Genomic DNA, 22,513 nt, shown 5'->3' with positions numbered 1-22,513 from the left:
GTATAGAATTTTGGGTAGTAATATCATTTTAATTAACATTAATCTGTCTTCAAAAGTAAAAAAATATGTTCCAATTAGCTATAAGATTAGTAATTGAGTTTATTAAATTTTTGTAGTTTACAGAGATTGTCTGTTTGAGATTTGGTTTGATGGAGATACCTAGATATTTAAATTGTGTAATATCCCACTTAAAGTGTTTGTAATTTTTCATTCTGTTGGTGGCATTCTTATTTATTAAAAGGGTTTGGGTTTTATTATGGTTGAAATTTAAACCTGCTATATTTTCAAGCAGTTCTAGAGCATTAAGTGATCCACAGATGTCTCTATGTCACCACTAGTTAATAATAGGTCATCAGCAAATAGCTGAATCTTTGGGGATAAGTCACTATTAAAGTTGTACCCTTTAATATGTATATTATTTCTAATATAATTAGACAAAGGTTCTACATCAAGGACAAAAATTAGAGGGGATAGGGGACAACCTTGTTTTGTACCTTTTATAACTTTAAAAGGAGAGGATAGAAAATAACCTATCTTTACCAAAGAAATAGAGTTTTCTTAAAGTTTTCCTATTAAATTTAGAAAATCTGAAGAGAATTTGTATTGTTATAATGCTCTAAATAAGTAAAGCCAGTTAAGAGAATCAAATGCTATATTTATATCAAGACTCATTATGGTTAATTCATTCTTCTTTTTGTTTGCTATCTCTATTAAAGAGAGAAGTCTTATTATGTTATCTTGAACTTTTCTATTTTTTTTTATAAAACCTATCTGTTCATCTTCTATCAAGTTAGGAATAATGGAGTTAAGTCTACTTGCTATTATGGACATGAAAATTTTGTAATCTATATTTAAGAGTGAGACAGGTCTATAAGAGGAACAGGAAGTAGGTTCTATTTCAGGTTTCAGTATAGTTAAGACAAGGGAATATTTCCATGAAGGCCCAATATTAAACATATTCTTAATTTCATGAAATGCATTTAATAATATTTTTAGTATGCTATCAGGTAAGATTTTGTATCTTTCGGAGATTAGGCCATTTAACCCTGGTGCTTTATCAGTTGTTAATTTACTTACTTGATCTTTTAATCCTTTGAAGGTAAAAGATTTGTCAATTTTGGCAACATTACCAGGGGATAGAATCTTAGAAACATTGTCTTTTAAAACATTTCTAGAGTTCTGTTGTCATTTGCAACTGATTTAGGAGTATTCATATTCTCATAGTGTTTCCTAAAATAATGTAATATGTTCTTAACGTCTATTTATTTTTTCTTGTTTTCTACATATACAATTTTTTTATATGATTTTTTTTTATTTAAGCATTTTGATCTTACTGCAATTTTGTGTACGTTTTTAGGATTAATATAATATGAATGTAATTAATTTTTTTCTAAGTTTATATACATTTTTTGCTGTAGAATGTCTTGATATTCTTTATTTAGTGTATTTATATTATCTAAGGCTATCTTGTCATTGGGTATAAGATTTAATTTTAAACTATTTCATTTTGGATCTGGAGTATTTTGTCCAATTCTTTCCTTTTTAGTAAGCACCAGTTTTTGACCATTCCGTATAACATAACTATTAAGGTATCCCGTAAAACAGTATCTGACACCTCTCCATTATTATTTATTTCTATAAATGTATTTATTGGTTAGCATCCAATCTTAAAAGCCTTTTATTTTTGTGATGTAGGCTGGGGTTCTTTGCCAAAAATTTAAAGCCTCAGTATGAAAAGTTATATTGAAGATATGATGATCAGATAAGTGGCAGGATATTGATAGTACATTTTCTATTTTTGAGAGCAAAAAGCTAGACACTAGAACTTTGTCAACATTAGTTTGTATCCCAAACCTACATGAGTAGTGGGAAAATTTTAGGGAATAGGGTAGTTATATATGATATATATCTTTTAAATTCCTCGAATTAACAGTTATTTAAGTGTCATGCTACAGGGGAAATTCTAGAAAAGTTAGTATTTGTTTCACTGGGAGAAAGAATGCAATTGAACTCTCCTGCTAGTATCATCTCGCCTCTGGAGTATAGGGTTATGATGTCTAAGTATCTCCTTACTATCTTTGTACCAATTCCGGGGATCCAATAAGAGTTTCTAAGAGAGTAATATTTTTTCTCAAGTTTAATTAAAACTAGCGCTAGCATTCCATCGTTATCAGAGTACAACAAGGCCTTTTTTTCCAAAAGGATTAGCACACCTCTTCTCTTCTGTTTAAATTTAGAACTCACCAATATGTCATAACTTTTAATGAGTTTATTTAAATCTTATGATATTACGTGTGTCTCTTGAATGAATACTATATCTGTCTTATGCAAGGAAAGGTATTTATTAATACTTGCTCTCTTAATAGGATTATTTAGCCCATTTACATTTATAGACAAATATTCATATGTTAACATTGTTCAGTGTATTTTATAATAATAAAGCATTGTAATGATTTCCTAAAAAATTGTAATACAAGCTAAAAATGACATTTTTTTATGGACAATATTTCTATAACACTGGAATTAAGAAACATTAATATCAAAATAGAACAGCAAACTAAACCAAACGTGAGGTATATAAAACTCCACATTTGAACAGTGTCACCATCCAAGTGTTCCTTCTAACTCAGATGCAAAACTAACTCTTAACTCCACCAGCTAGAGTATTTATGCTGTACTGTATTGAAAATAAATCAGTAATGTATATTAAAATAGAACTGTTTCTTACTTATATAATTTTTAAGTTACAAATAAAATAGATATTATACATGTAATTAGATGCACTACACTCTTAAAATACTGTTTAAAACGTATCTAAAATTCCCACCTATCCCTATATATAAATAATAGAACAATTTCACTTTCTTTATATTTCACTACTAAACAAAACTGAATATTAAATAAGCCAATAATGAGGTTATGAAATACAGACTTAAAAGTCCTTATGAAAAAAAAAAACAGTGTACTATTCTCTTTGAAGTGTATTAGAATTCAAAAGTGTCAAAATGCTATGACATATCTAGAAGTTGCAATCAATAAAGTGACAAAAATCTCACCATTACATAAATCTAGTTCAATTAGATGGATTTAACAAAAGGCTTTGATAATACAAATATAAAATAACCTTAGGTTGAAAAACTTTTACATTATTCCTGTAGGCATACTCTCAGAATTAGCATAATTTTGTTATATTATACCAATTCATATTATTGAAATTCCAAACAACAAATTGAAAGAAATACTGATTCTGTTATCTTGGGTACTATGCATCAGAAAGTACAGTTTTGTACCTATCATAAATGTAGATGTTCGAGTGTTCACACTGCTGCAGTCATCACACTTGGGTTATCCTGCCATCAGGCAGTTCCGCAGTCAGCCAGAGTTCCAAAGTCTTGGTCCGGCATCGGTTGCTGTCGCTTCTTCCCTGACGTCAGTGTGCCAGGGGTATATACTATGCATCCAGCGCAATTTTCTTCAGTTTTTCTTGCCCCAGATGTCAGGTGCCCCCAAGTGGGTAGGCAATACATATTGCTAATCAAAAATATACATATAAAATAAAAAAAAAAATACCTTCAGTTACCAGCAAATGCACCCCAAAGGTTGTATAGGATAGAAGGGTATATATAAGTCCAGCTAGTTTAGAGGGGATGGAGGGAGGGTAACCTGGACTGCAGCAGTGTGAACACTTGAACATCTACATTTATGGTAGGTACAAAACTGTACTATGTTCATCGTGTTACACTGCTGCAGTCATCACACTTGGGTTGAATCCCAAAGCTAAGTTTGGGTGGCTGGTCTATAAAGAGTTAGGATTGGCTAAGAGGCCCTGCAAAACTGCAGTGGCAAATCCTGCTCTGGATTTAGAGTAAAGAGGCAGGTGGTAATGCTTGGTGAAGGTGTGCACTGAGCTCCAAGTTGCAGCCTCCAGACTTTCCTTGGTAGGTACTCCTCTAAGAAAGGCGGTTGAAGTGGCCGTTGCCCTGGTGGAATGAGGCCTAATGTTATTAGGGACTGATTTTCCATGCTGTGTGTAGCAGTACCGAATACAGTGTCCTATCCATTTGGATATAGTCTGTTTTGAGATAGCCTTGCCTTGTGATCCTGCAGCATATGCTACAAACAGTTGATCAGTTTTCCTGAAAGCTTTTTGTTTTGTCCAAGTAGAAGCGTAGCTGCCTGTGTATGTCCAAAGAATGCAGAAGTTTCTCCCCTTTATTTTGGGGGTTTGGATAAAAAGTAGGCAAATGGATGGTTTGGTTAAGAGCCACACTAGATACCACCTTTGGCATGAAGGTAGGGTTTGTCCTTAAAGATACCCTGTCCTGATGAAAAATTATGAAAGGTTCCACTGCCATTAATGCCTGTAGCTCTGAGACTCTTCGTGCTGAAATTACTGCCAGGAGCAGAGCTGTTTTCCATGATAAAAATTTTAGATCGGCTGTATTGGCTGGCTCAAAAGGTGGTAGGGTCAGTTTTTCCAAAACAAAATTGAGGTCCCAAGTTGGTGTTGGTGCTCTCCGGGGCAGTCTTATGTTTTTAGCCCCTCTGAGGTATGGCTTTAGCAAGGGATGAGAGAATAAAGGAGGATCCGTGTTGTAATGTGCAGAAATGGCAGAGGCGTGGATCTTAATTGATGAAAACAATAGGCCTCTGTCCAGCATCTCAGTCAAGTATTGTAAAATCTGAGGAATGTCTGGAACAAGAGGGTCAAGGCTCTGAGCCTGGTTCCAGGTGCAGAATCTCTTCCATTTTTCTGAGTAAGCTTTCCTGGTGCTAGGCCTCCTGGTCTCCAAAATGACATCCGTAACAGCTTTAGATAGAGGTGTTGCCTGTTTGACTAAAGTATCTGCCATGCAGCCAGGTTTAGGGTTTTGAGCTGACCGTGCAGGATCTGATTGTTTTGTTGAGTCAGAAGGTGTGGAATTTGGGGCAATTTCCATGGTGGGCCCTGCGCCAAGTTCCTTGTACCAGTGCTGGCATGGCCAGTCTGGAGCAGTCAGGATCATCTGTGGTTTTTCTTGTCTGGCTTTTAGGAGTACCTTTGAAAGGAGAGGCAGTGGTGGGAAGGCATAGACTTTTAGATTTTTCCAGCTGAACAGAAGAGCATCCACTTTCTATGCTTGTTTGTGATAAGTCCTTGTGCAGAATTTTTGTATTTGGCAATTCAGAGGGGAGGCAAAAAGATCTATGTCTGGGCATCTCCATTTTTGTGTTATCATGCTGAAGATTTGTGGATTCAATTTCCATTCGTGAGGGTCCATGATATTTCTGCTTAGGTCGTCTGCCAGAGTATTTTTCTTTCCTGGCAGGAATTGTGCTTGCAGGTGAACTTGGTACGTTAGAGCTGTGTTCCACAAGGTCATGGCTTGCCTGCATAGGGGATAAGAATGAGTGCCCCCTTGTTTGTTTATGTACCACATTACTGTGGTGTTGTCTGTCTTTAGTAATAGTTGTCCTGGATGTAGAAGGTCCTTGAAAGCTGTTAGGGCATTTTGAACAGCCAACATCTCTTTTTGATTGATGTGAAGATGCATCTGGTCTGTGGTCCACTTGCCCTGAATGCATTTTCCTGCCATGTGTGCTCCCCAGGCGTAATCCGAAGAATCTGTTGTGAAAGTCTGCCTGGCTGTGGGTTGGGTAAAAGGCTGACCCTTGTTTAGGTGACATGCCTGTGCCCACCATTGAAACTCCTGTTGTAGGCAGGGGATTATAGGAATTACTGCTTCTAGACTGTGAGAATGTTGAGTCCAAACACTTTTTAGGTACCATTGTAATTTCCTCAAATGCAGTCTGGCATATGGTATTAGTAGTATGCAGGATGCCATGAATCCCAGGGTCTGCAGAATTTTTCTTGCAGGGAGATGGGACGTCTTTGCCAGTAGTTGAAAATATTGAGATAGTTGCACTTGTTTGTCTGGTGTGAGGTAAGCCATCTGGGCTGTTGTATTTAAGCTGGCACCCAGGAATGTAATCTGTTGTGAGGGCACTAAGTTTCGACTTCTTTTCGTTTACTGTGTACCCTAGAGAAATTAGCAACTTTTTCACAAACGCCAGATGCTGTAGAAGAATGTCCTTTGTCTCTGCTTGAATAAGGCAGTCGTCCAGGTATGGATATATTTGAATACCTTTTTGTCTGCAAAATGCAATTACTGGTGCCAGGCACTTTGTGAAGACCCTGGGCACAGTAGATAAGCCAAAGGGCAGTGCAGAGAATTGGTTGTGCATTGTACAAGCTTTGAATCGGAGGTATCTTCTGCAATTTTGTCTGATAGGGACATGCAGGTATGCCTCTTTGAGGTCCACAGTAACAAGCCATGCTTTCTTGCCCAGCATGGGTAGAAGCTGCTGTAATGTCAACATTTTGAATTTCGGAATATCCAGGTAAGTATTCAGAATTGAAAGCTTCAGTATAGGCCTCCAGGCTTTGTCCTTTCTGGGGACCAGGAAGAGTCTTGAGTAAAATCCTTGTCCTTGTTCCTGTTGTGGTACTTTTTGTATAGCTCTCATGTCCATGAGGGCTGTAATTTGTTTTTGTGCCTCTGCCCATTGATTTTGTGGCAGGTCTGGCATTCCTTTTAGCTTTGGTAAAGTATGGAAGTGGAATCTGTAACCTTGAGACACAATATTCAGGACCCATTTGTCTTGGGTGATTATTTGCCAGTTTTGAGAAAAAAGTACTAGTTTTCCCCCTAAGGGGGCTACCAGAAGGGACATGCTTGGCGTATGCAAAGGAAAGTCATTGTGACTGTTTCCTGTAAGGTTGAGACTTGTCCTCACCTCCTTTTTGGGTTGAGGTGCCCCACTGCCGTTGTCTATTTGAGCCTTGGGGTTGAGATCTGCCTCTTGAGCGTCTGTATCTGCCTCTCTGTGGCCTGTCTGACATTGGAAAGGACCAATTTTTTGTTGGCCAATTTCTGCTACACCGAGGTGGCTGTACCTGTAAGAAATCCTTGACTGTTTGCATAGATTTAGCTTTATCCTCCATTTTCTTTAACACCTCTTCTGCCTTAACACCAAACAAGGTATCATGTTGTAAAGGAGCATCCAATAACTTTGCCTTAACATGATCAGGTAAACTCTGTTCTTTTAACCAAGCATGTCTTCGAATAACAGAACCTGTAACTGCGGCTCTACAAGAGGCCTCTAAAGAATCAAAACCACATTGCAGAGTATGTTTTCCCACCTGTTCAACTGCATGCAATAAATCCTGCATTTCTTTACAATCAGGAGCTTCTGAGCTAGCAAGCATTTTCTGTTTTAACTGAGCCATTAAATATTGTTGGTACTTAAGCATGTGAAACTGGCAATTTAAAGCTCTTACTGCTAAAGTTGCAGACGTATATACTTTTTTCCCCCATTTATCCAAAGCTCTGGAATCTCTGTCAGAGGGTACTGGATTTTTTGCAATGGAAGCCTTAACCACTTTTGGACCCTGGGAAATAGTTTCTGGATCAGCAGAAGGGTTTTTGTAAAGAAACTTGTGAGAGTCAGGGACTCTATAATACCTATCTGGCTTGGCTGGAGCAGGGGGCAAAGAATCAGGAGATAAGCTGGATTTAGAGAATACATCATCCACAATATCTAGCACAGGCGGAATAGCCAGGGGCCTGTTCTGAGGCAATAAGAGGAAATCCCTGAGCCTTTTCTTGGATTCTGAGTATTCCTGACTTTCCCAATGGAAATGTTCCCTCATGGTATGTAAAGTTTCCCCAAAAGAGTAATCCTCAGGAGGAGAGGCTGAAGGAATAGATTCCTCAGCATCAGAGTCCTCATAGAGGGGTAAAGAATATCCCTGGTCTGAAGAGGAATTAGAGGAAATGGAAGCCTGATCAGAGGAGTCATAGTCTGTATCCTGCCTAGGCCTTTTCACAGGAGGGGGATAGAAACTTGTTTCCAGAGGCCTAGATGTCTCCACGTGGGAGTCGGAAGCGGCCTGTGGCTCTGAGGTAGCGGGTGTCAGGGGCTGCGAAAGCACCTCACTGAGAACCGGCAACTGGCCTAGAAGAGGTTTCTTCGTCGGTTTTGGACCTCGGATGCCTGTCTTTATCCTTGTCTTTGCGTTTTTTCAGTATTGAGGTCATCGGCTGATCCGATGGCATGGTATAATTGAACCTTCGGCCAAAGTAGTGTATAGCAAAATCAAAATGTCTCTTTATAGTGTGTTTGTTGAATCTAGCACAAAACCAACAACTAGTGACGTCGTGATCTGGGCCTAGGCATGGAATACAGTAAGAGTGAAGTCCTTATGAGGTATTTGCTTCCCACAAGAAATACAATTATTAACTTTTTCTGACATCGGTCTGAGGCAAGAAAAAGGTTTCCCCAACGGGGTACTTAGCTTTATTGAAGACTTTGGATCTGAAATTCGACTTCGAAAATCTCAGGAGTCGGCACTTGTGAAATGCTTCTGCTTCGGGCACTGCACGGCAAGAAAGACTGAAGAAAATGGCATTGGATGCATATGATATACCCCTGGCGCACTGACTTCAGGAAAGAAGCAACAGCAACCGACACCGGACCAAGACTTTGGAACTCTGGCCGACTGCGGGACCGCCTGATGGCAGGATAACCCAAGTGTGATGACTGCAGCAGTGTAACACGATGAACATCAATGGGACAGATGTCAGCAGGGTTGATATTAAATTGCCCTCATCTAAACAAATTTTAGATAATGGCATTCATAAGGTATTGGTCAATACACTTCAGACACGTATCAAATTGCACATATATATTATTCTTTGTAGTTGTATGCCTCAATTTCATATTTTAATTTGATAAAATTATGTAGTGTTTTAATGTTTCCTTCAAAAAGAAGCAATATAATTATAAATGTTAAAGCAGGAAACCAGAAAGCCAAAATGGCAATGAACACACAGCCTTAAACTAAAAAATATATAACCAATTCTTGATAAAACAAGAAACAAACACATTCCTTTGTTTTCCGTGTAAAGTAAAAGGGCACAAAACCTTCTTACTTGTCCTCTTCTTTATCCTACCTGCCTTCTATTCCTATGTTTCAATTAACTTTCATCTCCAGTTGCTGACGGGTCTCAGAATTAAACATTCTCTGAACAAGGAGTCAAGAATAAATTAAATTATAATGGTTTAGGGTATCTTATCATATATATATAGCTCTCAACCTTTCTTCATTAAAATGAGTAACACCCTCCCTCATAATTTGGAATAAATGAGCTAAATGTGAAACACAAACTAATGAGCAACTATCAATTTCATATAGGAATATCATAGGAAGGATAAAGTATACTGTTTTTACTTGTCAAAAAGGTCTTTTAATGAATTAATATGATTTTATTAATTATGGATATCTGTTAAAAATGTCTAACTCTGAATGTGTAACAGATCTTTTTAATAAGAAACTCTGAAGAACATGAACTTTATATTTTTTCCTTTTATTTTTCCATTCTTTTCATTGCCCCTTAAACCTCCATAAATTCTACCAATGTAATTATCAATCATATGTGCACGGTACACCTAAAATTTAGGAGGATGCCCAAATTCTTGCTTCATATTTTTTCTCTTCTTTAAGAAATTTGTGTTTTCCTGGTAAATGGGTAAATAATAATAGATTTTCAGACTTTCTATTCCCCCAAAGTGTACATCATTGTAAAAATTACCAACGGACTCGCATCAATATATAAAATAATCCTATGACCTAGAAGCTCTGTACACATTCCCATCCCTATTACTTTTATCTGTATCTGGGACTTCTGTCTTAAACAGTTTGAAAAATGTGATAAAAGCATCAGAAATTAATTATTTGTAAAATAACCGAAGTTCTAAACAATTTCAATAAACATCCTTCAGCTCTGTTTAGATTCTGCTAATCAGTTTCCCTTTCTGTGGGCCTTTTATGCAACTGCTGGCTAAAAGAAATACATCTGTGTATATTAAAAAGACAGAGTAAATACATATACATCAAGTGAAAGCTATCTTAAATGTAATGCTGCATTTGGAAATGAGTATGAGGTTCCTCAAAAGATAATGCGGTGTCCACTAGCTAGATAGTTTGCACTACTCTCATTACAGGGTTAAAAAAAGTTTATTATTGTATTCTTAGTTTTAAATGAATTAACTGCTTAGAGATTAGTTTAACTTGTATCTTAATGTGTAACATATCACTTCAGGTCTTATCTTTTCACACAAGAGAAATAAAGACCTGCACAACTTATATGAAAATAATACCCACATTGGTAAATGACAAAAGAGTTTATATGTAGCATTGAAGCTGGACCATAATGTGGTCTGCCTAGATGAGGATAAACTATAAGGCATACATTATATAAGAGATTTTCCCATAAGTATAGTCTCACATTCCATTAATAACTTATAAGACATACCCGAGGATGTAAATTCATATCAAAACATTTTGATTTATGTCAAAAATATTCAGCACCAGATTTTTGTCTTTTAAAACAGTTTCAAAAATGTGAATGAAAATACATACACTGTTTGGTAAAGCATGCCTATTTTTAAATTATGCATAACTGAGACAGATAATGAAGTGTAATTAATGCATAGTTCCTGTAGGCAACTTCATGACTTCTCTGGTTGTTTTCAGTTACAGCAGACTTAATAGATTTAATATAACATAGCAAGAACATTTATATTACCCTTTTCATTATATCTATATGGTTGAGATAAAGTCTAGCATTAATTGCTTAGTTCTTGAGGCTGCTGTAATATGATTAATTGCTTAGTTCTTGAGGCTGCTGTAATATGATACATAATTTTATTGACTCACATTTCTTAGTCTAATCTGACACTGAGGGATTCTTTCTCACCATTTAACATTTTAGTTTATAGGGGAGGTATTATTACAATATATTCAATTTTCAAGTGACTTCAATCTAAACAGTTTGTTTAGTATTACAGTAAAGGCTGGTATCATACTTCAGTCCAAAAGGACATAAAATACAGGAAGGAAATACTGGAAGGAGACAATCACTTGTATCTGAACAATGTTGGAGCAGCAGTGGTGATATATATATAAGGTTATATAAATGAGCAGAACTGTCTATTGCTCCAATATACCAGATATATCATGTTTTTCATGTAGCAGCAGTGGTGATATATATAAGGTTATATAATGAGCAGAACTGTCTATTGCTCCAATATACCAGATATATCATGTTTTTCATGTAGCAGCAGTGGTCATATATATAAGGTTATATAATGAGCAGAACTGTCTATTGCTCCAATATACCAGATATATCATGTTTTTCATGTAGCAGCAGTGGTGATATATATAAGGTTATATAATGAGCAGAACTGTCTATTGCTCCAATATACGAGATATATCATGTTTTTCATGTAGCAGCAGTGGTGATATATATAAGGTTATATAATGAGCAGAACTGTCTATTGCTCCAATATACGAGATATATCATGTTTTTCATGTAGCAGCAGTGGTGATATATATAAGGTTATATAATGAGCAGAACTGTCTATTGCTCCAATATGCGAGATATATCATGTTTTTCATGTAGCAGCAGTGGTGATATATATAAGGTTATATAATGAGCAGAACTGTCTGTTGCTCCAATATACGAGATATATCATGTTTTTCATGTAGCAGCAGTGGTGATATATATAAGGTTATATAATGAGCAGAACTGTCTATTGCTCCAATATACGAGATATATCATGTTTTTCATGTAGCAGCAGTGGTGATATATATAAGGTTATATAATGAGCAGAACTGTCTATTGCTCCAATATACGAGATATATCATGTTTTTCATGTAGCAGCAGTGGTGATATATATAAGGTTATATAATGAGCAGAACTGTCTATTGCTCCAATATATGAGATATATCATGTTTTTCATGTAGCAGCAGTGGTGATATATATATAAGGTTATATAATGAGCAGAACTGTCTATTGCTCCAATATACCAGATATATCATGTTTTTCATGTAGCAGCAGTGGTGATATATATAAGGTTATATAATGAGCAGAACTCTCTGTCGCTCCAATATACGAGATATATCATGTTTTTCATGTAGCAGCAGTGGTGATATATATAAGGTTATATAATGAGCAGAACTGTCTATTGCTCCAATATATGAGATATATCATGTTTTTCATGTAGCAGCAGTGGTGATATATATAAGGTTATATAATGAGCAGAACTGTCTATTGCTCCAATATACGAGATATATCATGTTTTTCATGTAGCAGCAGTGGTGATATATATATAAGGTTATATAATGAGCAGAACTGTCTATTGCTCCAATATACGAGATATATCATGTTTTTCATGTAGCAGCAGTGGTGATATATATAAGGTTATATAATGAGCAGAACTGTCTATTGCTCCAATATACGAGATATATCATGTTTTTCATGTAGCAGCAGTGGTGATATATATAAGGTTATATAATGAGCAGAACTGTCTATTGCTCCAATATACGAGATATATCATGTTTTTCATGTAGCAGCAGTGGTGATATATATAAGGTTATATAATGAGCAGAACTGTCTATTGCTCCAATATACAAGATATATCATATTTTTCATGTAGGCATCATAATTCTGAAAATAAAGGAGCACAGTTCTACATTTATTCAGATGTTTACATTTCATTCAGACTATTTTAAAAAAAATGTACAGCGACAGTGCAACAGTAACTTAATTAAAATGTTGCATTCTCACACACACATATACATATACACACTGACACATTAATTTCCAGGAAGGGCTGCTAATATCATTTAGTGCCACAAATCTTTCCTACTTTATGGTTATTGCTGACACCTGATAAAACTTGCATAGAAAAATTGCTTGCTCCTGAATCAGTATTAAATAACCACGTGTAAAAATAACTGATGTTAGTTTTAATAAAACTGTCTTTTAAAGGAGGATGCCAGCAGTCTTAATCCAACATGTTAGTGAACTGCTAGCCATATGCTTTAACAGTTTAACAATTTAATGTTTATACTTACTTAAAATTAAATGCAGATTCAGGAAGTAAATATTCACCAAAAAAGAACTGCATTAGTCCATTGTAAATATGTAGAAATTTGAGTTTTTCCTCTAAGGATGAATCTGTAAATTACAAATAACATACCAAGGGCAGTTAAAAGACATGCCACGTAAAAACAAGATTATCAAACAACAGAAGACAGCCTAGCCACTACAGAATCGCACAGCCCCGTAGAACAAATTCCCCTCTTCAGATCTTGCCAAAAGTGGTTATCACCAAGTTTATTTCTTTTAATGTTTATTCTAAAAGATTTATTGAGCTTATTTATATTAAAGTTAAATCTGCTCAGCCTCACCCCACTACTGAATTTGTAAATTAAACAATCAAAGCTTTACATTAATTAAAAGTAGTATGTCATAGTCTGAATACAGAGACGGCTCTCATTTAACCTTTAACACTTTCATTACATCATCAGAGAGCCACTCTGATCCTTTATGCTGTCTCGTACATTTGAGAAAGTCAGCCAAGAGAAAAGGATGGGATTGTCCAGTGAAGACATTAGAAGGAATGAGACAAACTAGTTCATTCCCACTTGCAATCTCGGTGGGAAGGAAGAAATAATAGAAGTTTACATTTTTAGTGTTTACAAATGGATCACGAGCAGGGAAAAAGAGGTGGCTCACTTAACAGTTCAAATCTATCTTTCTCAAGTAAAAAGACAGCCCTCCAAAACAAACAAAAAAGCAAGACCTACTGCACATAAAAATCACCAACCCATATTGCATACTAAAACAATAAAAATCAGATTAAGAAAAAACGTCCAACAGAAAAAAAAAGAAAGCAGAGAAAGACTAAATGAAGAACCAATAATCAACTACCATTAGGATTATCATTCCCCTAAAACTGCCAAAGCAATGAAAATAAAATCTAAGAGAGGAAAACAAGAACGCCAAAGGAAACCAATCATTAATTGTAACAATTATGTAATAAAAAGTAGTAGAAAGAATAGAGAGTATATATATATATATATATATATATATATATATATATATATATATATATATATATATATATATAGGGACAGAGAGACCTAAAAGGAATAGTAGAGTCAGAAAGGTATAACATTTAAATTTTACCTTGTAAAAGTTATGCATATATTCCTATAGAGGAGAATATTTCTTTTCATATACAAATATTAAAAGAAAGATATACATGTATGCATCACAAAGGGAATTAGAAACATAGGTAAAACATTTTGTCTCTTTCTGTCTTATTTTTCTTAGCTTCCACAACTTTCCAATCATTTTTCCTAGCCTGTCTCTTCATTGAACTCCAATCCATACATTCTGATTGTTCTAAAATGTTATTTGACATTAAGGAAGAGATAGCTTAATCCAGTGTGTCAAAAATTGTTATTCCATTGGGGAAGAAAATGGAGTCTTGCTGGAAATAACAGATGTGTTTTGTTTCTTTTTTAGCTCTTATCACTGGAATAAACTCTTTTTTTTCTGGAAATAACTGTAGAAGAATAGTCATTGTCAAATCTTATTATTTGGTTCTTATATTTCACTGGTGAATTTGACCATGCAAATTTTAAAACAAGTTCTTTGTCATATGAAGAGAAAAACTTTACTATTACTGATCTTGGTTTAGAGTTAGTTGTGGTGGAAGGTAATGGTGATGCTAAGGACTGGTGAGCTCTTTCAATCCCAAATAACAGTGCTTCTGGCAATTTCAATTTCAGATATCCAGGTGGTGAGGAAATTCACTAGATTGTCACCTTCAGATTTCTCAGGTAAGCCATAAGTACGAAGATTGTTTCTTCATGATCGATTTTCAAGATCATCAAACTTTTGCAGCAAAAAAGTGTTTTGTTTTAAAAGAAATTCTACCTGTTGTTCATCTTCACTCATTCTTCCTTCTATATCATTTAATGACGAGGTGGAAATCTTTCTGATATAAAACAATCTCTAAGTTGATCCATCTGATTTTTGCATTCTTCTTTAAATGTATATACTTTATTGTCCATTTTATCTATTTTAATTGATAAATCTTGTACACTGGATATGATGGATTGTAATTCTTTCTTGAAAGACAAGTCTTGAGAGTTGTTCTTAGAGTGGCTCATTCTGATGAACAGTCAGAGTGTTCTTTTAGCTTGTAAATGACAGGAAATTGACAGAAAATTGTTGAAATAACTGAATATAAACTCCAATAATTATTTCTGGATGAAGAATAAAATAAAAGTGATGTCCAATAATTATATTCAGAGTCTGCCTGTAATGCCACATTGTCTGCATACAGCAACTTTGTTGATCTGTCTCCTCCAACCTGTTTGCTAATGTAGTCCATCACCAGTATGAACATCAGTGGGCTTAGAACTGAATGCTGGTGCACACCCACTCCCACTGGAACCCATCTATGAGACCGAACACTATTCGTACTCGAGTCATTGGGTCCTTGTACATACCCTGAAGTAATGCTACCAATGTTTCCGGGACATTTGAACCACCACAGTATTGCCCAAATCAGCTTTCCTGGGACCTTATCGTATGCTTTCTCCAAATCTGGGAATGCCCAGTTGGAGTCTTTACTCATCTCTAACTTCTTCTCCACTATCTGTCTCACTGCAAACATTGGATCAGTTGTGCTGCATCCTGGTCTGGATCTGAGCTGCTCATCTCCCATCTTCATTTCTACTACTCTGTGCATCAGTTTACCAATCACCCTCTCCAGAACTTTCATGCAAATTGAAAGGTGTTTGATACCGCTGTACTGTCCACAGTTGTAGATGTCCCCTTTGTTCTTGTCCACTGGCATGAGAATGCTTGTTCTCCAGTCATCTGGGATCTGCCTTTCTCTTCACACTGCTATGAGTACCCTATCTGACCCAGCATCTTTATTATATCTGCTGTGACCTTATCTGAGCCTGCTCCTTTCCTGGACTTCATTTTCCTTGGTGTTATTCGTACTTCCTCGAGGTTAGGTTCCTATTCTTCTCTCATCATAGACTGTGTCTGGGGCAGTACAGTTTATGTGGGATTTTCTTCATTCAGAAACTGCTGGACGTACTCCTTCCATCTGCCATTGATGTCCTGTGGACTGGTGAGCAGGTTGTTCCTGGCATCCTTTATGAAGGGTGTCTGACTACCTTCTTTATCTTTGTCTTTTCCTTGCAACATGATATAGGTTATTTTTGACAACTATTGGGTCACTTTCAAGAAGCTGGTAGAATGCCGCCAATGCCCTGTTCTTTGCTCTTGCAACTCGTTTCTTTGTTAGCCAATTAGTATTCCTAGCAAGTACTTTTGTGACTGCCATGCCCCCTTCCTGCTACCCTCCATCACCTCCTTTCACTCATTGCTTTTCTCTTTCCTTTCAATTTCTACTGCATATTAAATTAGTTGACTCAATAATCTCCAGACCTTATTTTAGTTTTCTCTCTGGATCTTTGGCAAAACCTTTGGGAGTTGTGGTAGAGGAGGGAAAGTATAAAGAAATTGCCCTTTCTAAGGAAAAGACATGACATCTATCCTCCATGGCTGAGGGGAAGGAGTCCTGGATCAAAAGCAAAGAAGCTGCCTGGTGTGGATGAACAGAGATATGTCTATCTGAGCAATACCCCATTTGTGGACTTTGTCTAGGGAGACATCTCTGTTCAGCAGCCATTCATGAGGGTCTTCACTTTATCTGCTTAGAAAGTTCATGAAGACATTGTCCTGTAAAGGAATGTAAATGTTTTGGATGCGCAGGTTTGGATTTGTTGCCTGTTCCATGCAATAAGAACCAGTCTGCACAGTTGGTAAGATCTTGTTTTCCCTTGCTTGTTTATGTACGACATAACTGTAGTGTCATCTGAGAAAAATTCTGAGTGTGCCTGGAGCCCATGTGTTGGAGAAGATCAGCAGGGCCTCGGTCAGAGTCCACATCTCCTTCAGATTGATGTGTTTTGTCCTCTGATTTGATGGCCACTACCTATCCTCTCAGGGAGCCCATACATGATCCCCATCGATCTGTGTGCAGTTCCTGGTGGGGACCTGCAATTTGATTGGTAGGCCTGGGTTGACATTTACCTGTAATATCCAGCATTGAAATTCTTTCTTTAGGCAGGGGAGGAGTGGAAACTGGGTGTCATATCTCTTAACTGTCCAGATTTTAGCAGAATGCCCAGATCTTAGCCTCATATTTTAGATTGTTCCTCCAAAAATTTGTGGTTTTCTGGCAAATCATTGAGAACTGAAGTCACTAAACAATAACAGACATTTGAGTTTCAGACTTTATATACTTCAGAAAATGTATGGGAACACAAAACCTTTTACACGAATACCTTTTGAAGTTTATAAGAACACTATTTAAAATTTGCCCCTACGTTTGAGCCATTGTCCCCTCATTATTTTTGGCTTTGTCCAGATTTCTTGTGCTAAGAGGTTGACAAGTACACTGGATGTCCACAGGATGTGAATGCTGGTACAAGATAGATTTCAGGTACCATCTAAGAAAGCGGATCATCCTTGAAAGGAGGAATTTCTGTCCAAGTCATCCTGTAATGTTGCTGAGTAATGGGGAAGACTCATTTGTCTGTAGTTTGGGTTGCCAGTTTGCAAGAGATGATGTTAGTCTTTTTGCCAAAGAAAGGGATGGACTGAGGGGGACAAGAGGAGGGTGGAAGAAGCCAGACTCTTTTGTCTGAGGAGGGAAGCCACCCAGACTGAGAATCCCTGTTTGGTTTATCTTGAAATCTCTTCCTTATAGGTTCATAGGAAGTTACTAGGCTAATGGCCCTAGTGTCCTAACAAGCTTAGCCAAGTTCAATCCTTGTTCCCTTAAAGGTCTAGTGGTATGGTCTTTATTGTAAGCAGATCTAAATCAGCACAGGCTACCCTTATTCAAGAGGGACACACGTGAAACCCCTGGGGTGAATTTGTGATTTCCCACCCAATCGTGCAAGTTACACTTAAAAAGGGTTAATGAGGTGCTCTGTTTAACCTGTATTGGAAGCTTATTCCATATGAGAGGCAACCTCTGGGAGCCATATGTGTTTCTCCAGCAAGTCCAATTGATGCCACATGCTAGGTTAAGGTCCCTAGAGTGAGTGAATTTAGTATTATTTGACTTATGAATGTGTAGCATTTCCATTAAGGCAGGATCAGAGGCTGATCTTTATATGCATGGCACAGGTCACCTCTGAGTAGTCTATATGATACAGACTACAGTGGCAGTGATTTCAATCAATTCACATAAGACATGTGTTGAAGACCCTGCATTTTCTTTGTGAGGAACCTTTGAGGTTTCTCCAGTTTCTGCAGGTGCCTGTTTAGGTGCATATCAAAGGAAGCATTGTGCTCTATTATTGGCCGGATGAGGGATGAGTACAGGGGGGTTATGACTTCTTTTGTTCTGGAAGCTATGCCCTTGCTTATGGGGTGAGCAGTGTAGAAGGCTTTCCTTACCACCATGGAGACATGGTAATCAAATGTAAGGTTGCTCTCAACCTGTGTGCCTAAATCTCTCACTGTTGATTTAGAGCTTAGGGTTTTGTTATTAATATGGTACTCTGCAGGGACATCGCCTTTGCCAAAGGGGATGATAATGCATTTTTTGCATTGAGTTTAATACCATGACTTGGGCATCAATCATTGGTTTACATAAGTCTGTCTTGTAGAATGTTGACCTCATTTGGGGACTCGATGACTGCTCCCAGTTTGCAGTTATCAGCAAACTGTCAGCCATAGACCTTTTGTTTTAGCCTGTACTTCTGAGAAGTAAGTTCCAAACGATGGGGCCCTAGCACAGATCCCTGTGGAACACCACTGGTAATAGATCTACTGGTGGAGGTGGAGTAACCGCTGTTTTGACTGCATGTGTTCCATCAGTGAGCCAGTTTGCAACTCACCTGACAGTATATGGGTTGACCCCCAGCTGAGTGAGTTTTTCAATGATTCCTGAGTAAGGGATTGTGTCAAAGGCCTTGGTCAAGTCTGGGTATCCCTCATACACATATTTTCCTTCGTCCAGGACTTTGGTGACAGTCTTGAAGAAGTCCACCAAGTTCAACAGGCAGGATCCCCCTTTAACAAAACCAAACTGGGTTGCATCAAGTGTTTGAAGGTCTTCTATATCCTTGATAAGGTCCATGATGATTCTTTCCATGGCCTTGCACATAAGGCTGGTTAGGCTAATGGGTCTACAGTTCCTCCGCTGTAAGAGGAGGTAGGTTTTGCTGGGTAGTTTCTCTGATATCAGGAGACAGAAGTGAGGAAAATTTATTTGCAATCCTTCATAATATTACCTTGCTCTTGGACGGTTTTAAACAAGTTGGCTGCTTCAGAGCAAAGAAAACATCCATATTCAGAGGAGAGTAGCTTGACTTTGATGCCCTTGGGAAGGGCTGAGAGCGAAGTCATATGCATCTTCTAATGACAGATCAAAGAGTAGCTTCTCCTAAAGATGCTTCCACTGCATCAAAACTGCACTTGATGCTATGCCAAGTCATCTGTGAAGCCTGAGCCACCACATACTTAGCCTGCTGCTTTGTGCCAGGCACTTCCAGAGAAGAAAGAGTTTTATTTAAATCAGCCAAAATAGCTAGAAAATATTTTGTCATTTAGTTTGATAATTCAGAGTTCTGAAGGCCAAAGTAGAAGAAGAGTATACCTTTTTCCCAACTCTGTCTACACAAAGATGCACAGCAATTCCAGAAATGCACAGCAGAGTTTTAAAACACAGGGAAAAATGTTCAGGATAGGTTCATAAACTCTCAATGCTACTGCATAGAGATATGTATACCACAGACAGGTACACAAAGCCCTGCCTGATTCATAAACTTTGGTGATATCATGAAGCAGGATTCTTTAAAGGATTTAGTTCTGTGGTACCCCCAGAACCCATATTCTATGCTAGTGAGCCCACCCACCATTATGCCATTCAGAAAAGTCTCAACAGCATTGTGTGTGCTGGGTTTACAGTCAGCTGTTGGCATAACTGCTGCAGTCTCCCTTCACTGCTATGTTGCACAGCAGATAGCACTGAGCTTCCTCACATCTTTGTTACATAGTGGAAAAACATCTACCAACAACTGTAGGCAAACCTGTTAACACACTACCTTGTGTTAGCCCCTCAGGATGCTGACAAGTTCTTGCTAGTGGGAGACCACAGAACATTAAATCTCTCATTATCATAATATGGGAATGATCCCAGCTCTGAGGGCATATATAATCATGCCTCCTTTGCACAGCATTACAGTGTAATACAGCAGAGTACTGTATAGGATGAGTTACTAAGTAACTACTATAACAACAATGTGTCTTCTCTTTACACTGCACTAACTATTGTAACAACTTAGTATAACAAAGTATTCATTATGTTTTCTGTTTACATTATACAAAGTAACTGCTATAACAACTTAGTATAATAATGTATACATCATGTCTTCTCTTTACACTGTACTAAGTAACTACTATAACTTAGTATAACAATGTATTCATCATGTTTTCTGTTTACGCTGTACTAACTGCTATAACAACTTAGTATAATAACGTATACATCATGTCTTCTCTTTACACTGTACTAAGTAACTACTATAACAGCATAGTATAACAATGTATTCATCATGTTTTCTGTTTACACTGTACTAAGTAACTATTGTAACAACTTAGTTTAACAATGTATACGTCATGTCTTCTCTTTACACTGTACTAAGTAACTACTGTAATAACTTACTATAACAATGTATACCATCATGTCTTGTCTTTACACTGTACTAACTACTATAACAACTTAGTATAACAATGTATTCATCATGTTTTCTGTTTACACTGTGCTAAGTAACTACTGTAACAACTTAGTATAACAATGTATACATTGTGTCTTCTCTTTACACTGTAAGTATTCTCTAGCACATTTAGCAACACAGAGATATGCATTAGCGTACCAGGAACTCACTTGCACCATTTAAGAAAATGGGGCACTGCATGCCATCACTCATTGGTGATAAAGTTTAAATTTTTTGTTGGTGTTTGTGAAGTACATGACTGTCTTAAGTCAAGCAGATTTGCCTTTTTTGTTTTAAAGTCCACTTAGCTTCTGAACTAGTAAATCAAACACTTTATGAGAAAATAAATACAACAAATGATTTCAATTACAGTGAAGATTTTAGAAATATCAACAGCAAACATTTAGCTTCAAGAAAAATGGATAAATAAATAACATTTTTTCAAATACTGAATGTCAGTGGAATGGTATATCATCAAGGATTTGTTCTCTGTCTTAATCATTACTTACTATGATGGGCTCTAGGTACCCCGCAACATTAAACATAATAATTTGCGTATCAGTGAATGAAATTCTAATCACTCTGGAGTAACACTGAAGATTATAATAAAATGAGCGCACACTGCCCTAGAGATCTAACCCTATTTTTATACTCGTTCCTCACCTAAACAACTGCGCCACTTCTGGCTTTCTCCTAGTTCTCTCATCATTTTGTCCTGGATTCTCTAACTGCTACATTCTGGACAAGCAGAAAATAACATCCAAACAGTGGGCCTCCAGGTTCTTTGGGTGTGTGCCTTGCAGTGCAATTTACTCAAGTATGGGGGAGCGAGACAACCTATAAGGAGTTATAAACAAAGCACGGGGAATGGTACTTCTTGTGTCAGCCACTCATGTTTCCTAACAGAGGGAATGATGTGAAATGAGGTCAGTGATGCATACCAGTGATCACATGTGGACTTCCCTGCTGCTACCTTACTAGAGTGACCTGCACCTTGGTCTCCACTAGAGGATGCACAGGGGTGAGCCTGCTTGAACATTACAACCGGGACAGGAGAAAGTACAGTTGTGTACACTTACCATAAATGTAGATGTTCGAGTGTATTCACTGTTGCAGTCATTACATTTGGGTAATCCTGCTGGCAGGTTGCCCTCAGTCGGCCTGAATTCCAAAGTCTTGGGTCCTGCGTTGGTTGCTGTCACCCCTTCCCTGACTCAGGGGTATAAAAGATGCAGCCGACACCATTTTCTTCAGTTCTTCTTGCCCCAGATGTCAGGTGCCCCCAAAAGGGTAGGCTAGGTGTGTATATATATATATATATATATATATATATATATATATATATATATATATATATATATAAAACATACATGCAGCAAAATAAACTTTACCTTCATCTACAAGCAAATACACCACACAGGTTGTATAGATCAGAGAAGTAAAGATAAGTTCCAGCAGAAATAAGGGGGATGGTGGGTGGGTAACCTGGACTGCAACAGTGAATACACTCGAACATCTGCATTTATGGTAAGTGTACACAACTGTACTATGTTCTTCGTGTTTCACTGTTGCAGTCATTACATTTGGGTAGAGTCCCAAAGCTATGGTTGGAGGGCTGGAGCTAAACAATACTAGGAGTGGGTATGAGGCCCTGCAGAACTGCAGTGGCAAAGCCTGCTCTGGATTTAGAGTAAAGTGGCAGATTGTAATGCTTTGTAAAGGTGCGCACTGAACTCCAAGTAGCAGCCTCTAAAATGTCTTTGGTTGGTACTCCCCTGAGAAAGGCTGCCGAAGTGG

At 37.3% G+C, this 22,513-nt stretch overlaps 1 protein-coding gene across 6 annotated transcripts in view; it reads right to left on the bottom strand.

Moving 5' to 3' along the window:
- Positions 1-22,513, bottom strand: part of FAM163B (family with sequence similarity 163 member B) — a 1,080,770-nt gene that overhangs the window by 269,323 nt on the left and 788,934 nt on the right. Inside the window, exon 5 of one of the 6 annotated variants that reach the window (XM_044058443.1) lies at positions 12,965-13,067. The exons of the other annotated variants lie outside the window; for them this stretch is intronic. The gene's annotated coding sequence lies outside the window, so the exon portion shown is untranslated. The remainder of the gene's footprint in view (positions 1-12,964; positions 13,068-22,513) is intronic. 6 annotated transcript variants of the gene reach the window in all.

Source organism: Protopterus annectens, chromosome 16.part0 (genome assembly GCF_019279795.1).
Source record: "Protopterus annectens isolate FY-2018-M chromosome 16.part0, PAN1.0, whole genome shotgun sequence".
In the NCBI taxonomy this organism is placed as follows: Eukaryota; Metazoa; Chordata; order Ceratodontiformes; family Protopteridae; genus Protopterus; species Protopterus annectens.
Note: the sequence above shows the minus strand (reverse complement) of the source record. Positions and strands in the feature narration are given on the sequence as shown.